This window comes from Phaseolus vulgaris, unplaced genomic scaffold, assembly GCF_000499845.2.
Source record: "Phaseolus vulgaris cultivar G19833 unplaced genomic scaffold, P. vulgaris v2.0 scaffold_999, whole genome shotgun sequence".
NCBI classification, from domain to species: domain Eukaryota; kingdom Viridiplantae; phylum Streptophyta; class Magnoliopsida; order Fabales; family Fabaceae; genus Phaseolus; species Phaseolus vulgaris.
The window spans coordinates 1-7,345 of record NW_027174383.1 but is presented as its reverse complement, the minus strand read 5'-3'; the positions used below and the strand labels follow the sequence as shown (position 1 = coordinate 7,345).

At 47.9% G+C, this 7,345-nt stretch overlaps 3 non-coding genes and 2 pseudogenes across 3 annotated transcripts; all 5 read left to right on the top strand.

Annotated features, from left to right (window-relative positions):
* Nucleotides 1-4,083: 4,083 nt before the first annotated feature.
* On the top strand, nucleotides 4,084-4,202 carry LOC137817730 (5S ribosomal RNA). Its single transcript, XR_011082020.1, has one exon. It is a non-coding gene; the product is annotated as a 5S ribosomal RNA (ribosomal RNA).
* Nucleotides 4,203-4,740: 538 nt separating this feature from the next.
* LOC137817734 (5S ribosomal RNA) lies at nucleotides 4,741-4,855 on the top strand (annotated as a pseudogene).
* Nucleotides 4,856-5,398: 543 nt separating this feature from the next.
* On the top strand, nucleotides 5,399-5,515 carry LOC137817733 (5S ribosomal RNA; annotated as a pseudogene).
* A 544-nt stretch (nucleotides 5,516-6,059) lies between these two features.
* Nucleotides 6,060-6,178, top strand: LOC137817731 (5S ribosomal RNA). Its single transcript, XR_011082021.1, has one exon. It is a non-coding gene; the product is annotated as a 5S ribosomal RNA (ribosomal RNA).
* Nucleotides 6,179-6,716: 538 nt separating this feature from the next.
* On the top strand, nucleotides 6,717-6,833 carry LOC137817732 (5S ribosomal RNA). Its single transcript, XR_011082022.1, has one exon. It is a non-coding gene; the product is annotated as a 5S ribosomal RNA (ribosomal RNA).
* Nucleotides 6,834-7,345: the final 512 nt, after the last annotated feature.

Below are 7,345 nucleotides of genomic sequence, written 5' to 3'. Positions count from 1 at the left end.
ATTGGTGCAAGTACCCGATCCATCAACCTCTGGTACGTGGCCCCCGCGTTCTTCAGCCCAAATGGCATCACCTTGTAGCAGTAGCACGATCTCTCGGTCATGAAGGCAGTCTTCTCTTCATCCATGGGATGCATCTTGATCTGGTTATACCCCGAGAAGGCATCCAGGAAACTCAACAACTTACACCCTGCAGCACTGTCCACCAGGGCGTCTATGCTTGGCAAAGGATACGAATCCTTTGGGCAGCCTTGTTCAGATCAGTGAAGTCGACGCACATGCGCCACTTCCCATTGCTCTTCTTTACCAGCACGACATTAGCTAGCCACTCAGGGTACTGACTTCCCTGATATGGCCTGCAGCGAGGAGCTTCTGGTTTCGTCTCTAATCGCCTGCCTCCTCTCCTCGTTGAACTTCCTTCTCCTCTGCGTACCGGTCACCTGGTTGTCCATCGCCAAATGATGGCACAAGAAGTCGGGATCGATCCCGGGCATGTCCGAAGCGGACCATGCAAACGCATCCAGATGCCGCTCTATCACCTTGGCGATCTGGTCCTGGAGCTCAACTTCCAGAGATCTTCCCAGCTTGAAGATCTTTCCCCCGATCTCTCTTTCGAGCCACTGCTCGACGGGTTTTGGTCTGGTTTCTCTGGCGATCACCGCCCTGGCGATTCCCAGCTCCCTCGCTTCCTCAGGGCGATTCCTCGCCTCTTCTTCCTCTAGACCGGCGTTCCCCTCCCCCAGCTCAGCATCCACCATCACCACGTCGCTTCCGGCGGTCCTCTATTACCGTCGGCCTGGGCTTCACACCGGGAGGCGGGGTGGTTGTCACGTAACTCACGACCTCTTGTTCTTCAGGCTATTCTCATAGCACTTCTTTGCTTCTTTCTGGTCGGATTTGATGGTGATCACCACCCCCTCCATAGACGGCAGCTTCACCTTCATGTGCCGGGTCGAGGTATAGCGCCTATTCTGTTGAGCGTGGGTCTTCCCAACAGAATGTTGTATGCTGAAGGAGCGTTCACGACAAGGTACTTGATTTTCTCTGTTCTCGAGCCCGCCTCATCGTAAACGTAGTCCTCAACTCAATGTACCCCCTGACCTCCACCTGGTCACCAGCGAAACCATACAAACACCCTCCATAGGGCCTCAGCTGGTCAAGGGGTAGCTCCAACTGCGTGAAAGTCGGCCAGAACATCACGTCTGCCGAGCTTCCTTGGTCCACCAGAACCCTGTGGACCTTCCTTCCTGCGTAATCAGCGAGATGACTATGGGGTCGTTGTCATGAGGCACAACGTCCCGAAGATCTTGCTTTGTGAACGTAATGTCCACATCCGGCGAGTGGTCCTCAAACATATCCACCGTCATCACAGACCTCGCATACTTCTTCCTCTGTGACGCGGTGCATCCACCACCCGAGAAACCTCCTGCAATGGTGTGGATTTCTCCGTGGGTAGGCATCTCGTGCTGCTGAGCCTCACCACCTGCTGGTTGGGAGCTCGACGCGCCCCCGTCCTTCTATCCAGCAATAATCATTTAGGAACCCGCTCTTGACCAGATCGTCGAGCTGGTATCCTAAAGCCAAGCATGAGTCCACGGTGTGGCCAAAGCCCTGGTGGAACTCGCACCAGGCGTCTGGCTTTGGTCCCAACACCTTGTCGCCCACCTTCTCGGGCGCCTTCAGCCTAGCTGATATATTGGGAATGGCGATCAGGTCCGCCAATCCCATGACAAACTTGTGCTTTGGGGGCGATTGTACTCCCGGCGTGCTGGTTGAGGGCGCCTGGGCCCCTGCCCTTGTTCTTCCTTGGATCATAAGGATGGCGAGTCCTCTGATCCCTTTGGCCGCCGCTGTCTCCAGCACCCTCTGTGGCTGGATCCTGGTCTGGGCACGTGGCCTAGCGGGAGCCACGCTTCCCCTCTTCTCGGCGACCTCACTTTCATCGGCGATGTGGGCCACCGCAAGTCGCCTAACCTCAGCAAATGTGGCGGGGTGAGCCCTGATCAACGCCTCGCAGAAGGGTCCCGGCAGCACGCCCTTCTTGAATGCGTAGACCACATCTCTTCGTCCTTGGCCGGCGAGCGGACCATCTGCCCCAAAACGATTCAAGTAGTCCCTGAGGGACTCTCCCTGGTACTGCCTTATGTCAAACAGATCATAAGACACCCTGGGCGGCCTTGTTCACTATGTACTGCTCGACGAAGATCTTCGAAAACTGTTGGAAGTTGGTTATGTGACCTGTAGGCAGGCTCACAAACCATTCCAGCGCCGTTCCCTGGAGTGTGCTCACAAACATCTTGCAGTACACGGCGTCTGATCCTCCTGACAGCATCATCTGCGTATGGAACGTGGTGAGATGTGCCTCAGGATCCTCCACGCCGGTAAAAACAGCCTTCACAGGTACCACACTCGCAGGGATAGGCGTGTCTGTAATCGCCTGAGCGAAAGGCATAGGGAAAACGCGAGGCGGCGTTGACGGCGCGACCTCTTCAGCGACTGGACGCCCTCGCTGCTCCTGAAGAGCTTGACGCAGTTCCTCAGTCACTCTGCTAAGCTCATCATTCCTGGCCCGAGAGGCGACCAGGTCCTCGTGCATTCTTGCCTGCTCTACGCGAGGCTTCCACATTCGCCTGCAGCGAACGCATGATTTCCACCATCTGCGCCATAGTCATGGCGCCTTCAGCAGCAACGGGCGCAACTGGACTTGAACGGTTGCTTCTCATTTTTCTCATGAAACTTGACGAATCACAGAGAGCGATGAACAACACCTTCTTCAGCGACGATCGATTCAGCGATCAATCGGTCAGAACTTCGCAAAACTTCGAAAGCCTCAGAACACAGCAAACCTTCACAGAAACTCGCAACTCCACCAAAAACCAACGCTTCTTCCACGAAAATCCAAACGAGCAACAGAACTCAGATCTACCGATTAAAACTCGCGTAAGCAGCAAAAAACCTCACCTCACCGAACAAAAACCCAAACGAACGGTGGAAAATGGTTGCACCAGCACACAACCAAACAGAAACCGCAGAAACCTCCAAGAACTCACGCTGTGGATGGGAACAGGTTTTACACGGCCCCACGGTGGGCGCCTGATGATCCTGCCTGTTGACCAAAACGCTGGAGCTTTGCCTCGTCAAACTTGGATCGACTTATGCGCCGTGTTAGCCTCCGTCCTTCACCGCGATCCACCTCAAGAACCTGCAAAAGACAAACGGCGCCGCTGCGGCCGATCACGCTCCGACGCCCAAGTCAGCGACTGAACCACCAATTACTTAAGAGTAAAACTCAAGAACTCTAAGGAACCGTGACCAGTTCTCTCTCAGTGTACTCAAGACTCGCAAGCGTAAAGAAACAATCTGAACGTGCGTACCTCAGAAGTTCGTTGGAAACTCTTATATACCTGGGCACTTTCTCTCTCCTGGCAGTTACACATCTGGACACGTGGCTCGCATCCAGCTGTACACGTGCCATCATCTGGAGCATCCTTGACTTGGGCGCTACTTCTTACTCTTCTTTTTGGCTAAGTTACTTATGCATGATACAACTCAGTGCAGTTGCCTTGGAGCGTGATCTCTTCTGGGTGGCGAGTTCGGGTGCCTTCGTACACACCTTCCCTGTGGTCTCGCCGGCCGCCTTCATGATCTGCTACCTGCTTCACCGTATATGTTCAAGCAAGCTGTCTCCCGACCTCATCCTCTGGCCAGCTGGGAAATGACTATCTGCCTTCATCTTCGGCGATGTCCTTGTTTCGGCGATTCTAATCACTTGGTCGCCTGGGTTCACATCTGGCGACTTCATCTTCAACCCGGTGACCGCCGGTTTAGGTATGCTGGAGATCGGAGCACGCCAACTTAATAACTGGCGACTACACGAACCCCCCGACTTCCTTTCCTTCTGCCAGCCAGGTGTCCCATGCAACACGCCTAATAATAGCTCGATGCCACGTCATCACTTCCGACTACCAGGGCGGTATATAGATCCTGAAATAGTATTCTGTAGCGAGTTATCGCGTTCGGGTCCAACCATTTTGAAACTGAAGCCCAGTTGCAAATCCATATAGGCATTGACTTGCTACACTTGACAGGTGCGATCATACCAGCACTAATGCACCAGATCCCATCAGAACTCCGCAGTCAAGCGTGCTTGGGCGAGAGTAGTACTAGGATGGGTGACCTCCTGGGAAGTCCTCGTGTTGCACTTTTTTTGTATTTATTGTTTGCTTCCTGGCCTAGACAATCAAACCATGAGTTTAGTGAGTTATCGTGTTCGGGCCCTTTGGGAATTGGCAACTAGATTCGTTACGTCATTTTCGAACAACTTTCATTTTTTACGCGTCTCATCCGACTTCCCGATCAAAAGTTATGGCCGTTTGAAGTTTTCCACAAAAAATTCTCAGCAACTCAAAATCTCTCGTTTTTTCCAACCAGTGTGGACTCCTCCGCCAAATATACCCCAATAGAGTTACCAGAAAAAATTTGGATCAAAAATCATTTTTTACCTATTTTTAATGAATTTTCAATATTACTGCCATGCCAAATCTATCAAAAGTTATGACCACGAGTTCACCTTTTTCGTGCTATTTTTTTTTTCTTGCTGACCCTCTAAATAAAAAAATTAAAGTACCAAGAAAACGATCCTGAATAGTGTTCTGTAGCGAGTTATCGCGTTCGGGGTCCAACCATTTTGAAACTGAAGCCCAGTTGCAAATCCATATAGGCATTGATCTTGCTACACTTGACAGGTGCGACCATACCAGCACTAATGCACCGGATCCCATCAGAACTCCTCAGCTAAGCGTGATTGGGCGAGAGTAAGTGGATGGGTGACCTCTTGGAAGTCCTCGTGTTGCACTTCTTTTTGTATTTATTGTTTTTCTTCCTGGCCTAACAATCAAACCACGAGTTCAGTGAGTTATCGCGTTCGGGGCCCTTCGGAATTGGCAACTAAAGTCGTTACGTCATCTCGAACAACTTTCATTTTTTACGCGTCTCCATCCGACTTCGCGATCAAAAGTTATGGCCGTTTGAAGTTTTCCACAAAAAATTCTCAGGAACTCAAAATCTCTCGTTGTTTTCCAACTGTGAGGACTCCTCTTCCAATTATACCCGCAATAGAGTTAGCAGAAAAAAATTTGGGTCAAAAATCATTTTTTACCTATTTTTAATAAATTTTTCAATATGACTGCCATGCCAAAATCTATCAAAAGTTATGACCACGAGTTCACCTTTTTCGTGCTATTTTTTTTTCTTGCTAACCCTCTAAATAAAAAAATTAAAGTACCTAGAAAAAACGATCCTGAAATAGTGTTCTGTAGCGAGTTATCGTTCGGGGTCCAACCATTTTGAAACTGAAGCCCAGTTGCAAATCCATATAGGCATTGATCTTGCTAGACCTGACAGGTGCGATCATACCAACACTAATGCACCGGATCCATCAGAACTCCGCAGTCAAGCGTGCTTGGCGAGAGTAGTACTAGGATGGGTGACCTTCTAGGAAGTCCTCGTGTTGCACTTCTTTTTGTATTTATTGGTTTTCTTCCCACCTAGACAAGCAAACCATGATTCTGTGAGTTATCGTGTTCGGGGCCCTTCGGAAATTGGCAACTAGATTCGTTACGTCATTTCGAACAACTTTCATTTTTTACGCGTCTCCATCCGACTTCCCGATCAAAAGTTATGGCCGTTTGAAGTTTTCCACAAAAAATTCTCAGCAACTCAAAATCTCTCGTTGTTTTCCAACCTGTGAGGACTCCTCCGCCAATATACCCCAATAGAGTTACCAGAAAAAAATTTGGATCAAAAATCATTTTTTTACCTATTTTTAATGAATTTTTCAATATTACTGCCATGCCAAATCTATCAAAAGTTATGACCACGAGTTCACCTTTTTCGTGCTATTTTTTTTTTCTTACTGACCCTCTAAATAAAAAAATTAAAGTACCTAGAAAAACGATCCTGAAATAGTGTTCTGTAGCGAGTTATCGCGTTCGGGGTCCAACCATTTTGAAACTGAAGCCCAGTTGAATATCCATATAGGCATTGATCTTGCTACACTTGACAGGTGCGATCATACCAGCACTAATGCACCGGATCCCATCAGAACTCTGCAGTCAAGCGTGCTTGGGCGAGAGTAGTACTAGGATGGGTGACCTCTTGGGAAGTCCTCGTGTTGCACTTCTTTTTGTATTTATTGTTTTCTTCCTGGTCTAGACAATCAAACCATGATTAGTGAAGTTATCGCGTTCGGGCCCTTTGGGAATTGGCAACTAGATTCGTTACGTTCGAAAAAACTTTAATTTTTTACGCGTCTCCATCCGACTTCCCGATCAAAAGTTATGGATGTTTGAAGTTTTCCACAAAAAATTCTCAGCAACTCAAAATCTCTCGTTGTTTTCCAACCTGTGACGACTCCCCGCTAAATATACCCCCAATAGAGTTACCAGAAAAAAATTTTGGATCAAAAATCATTTTTTACCTATTTTTAAGAATTTTTCAATATTACTCCATGCCAAAATCTATCAAAAGTTATGACCACGAGTTCACCTTTTTCGTGCTATTTTTTTTTCTTGCTGACCCTCTAAATAAAAAAACTAAAGTACCTAGAAAAACGATCCTGAAATAGTGTTCTGTAGCGAGTTATCGCGTTCGGGTGCAACCATTTTGAAAATGAAGCCCAGTTGCAAATCCATATAGGCATTGATCTTGCTACACTTGACAGGTGCGATCATACCATTACTAATGCACCGGATCCCATCAGAACTCCGCAGAAGCATGCCTGGGCGAGGGTAGTACTTGGATGGGTGACCTCCTGGGAAGTCCTCGTGTTGCACTTCTTTTTGTATTTATTGTTTTTCTTCCTGGCCTAAACAATCAAACCACGAGTTCAGTGAGTTATCGCGTTCGGGGCCTTCGGGAATTGGCAACTAGATTCGTTACGTCATCTCGAACAACTTTCATTTTTTACGCGTCTCCATCCGACTTCCGATCAAAAGTGGCCGTTTGAAGTTTTCCACAAAAAATTCTCAGCAACTCAAAATCTCTGTTGTTTTCCAACCTGTGAGGACTCCTCCGCCAAATATACCCTCAATAGAGTTAGCAGAAAAAAATTTGGATCAAAAATCATTTTTTTACCTATTTTTAATGAATTTTTCAATATACTGCCATGCAAATCATAAAAGTTATGACCACGAGTTCACCTTTTTCGTGCTATTTTTTTTTTTGCTGACCCTCGAAATAAAAAAATTAAAGTACCTAGAAAAACGATCCTGAAAAAGTTTTGTGTAGCTAGTTATCGTGTTCGGTGTCCAACCATTTTGAAACTGAAGCCCAGTTGCAAACCCATATA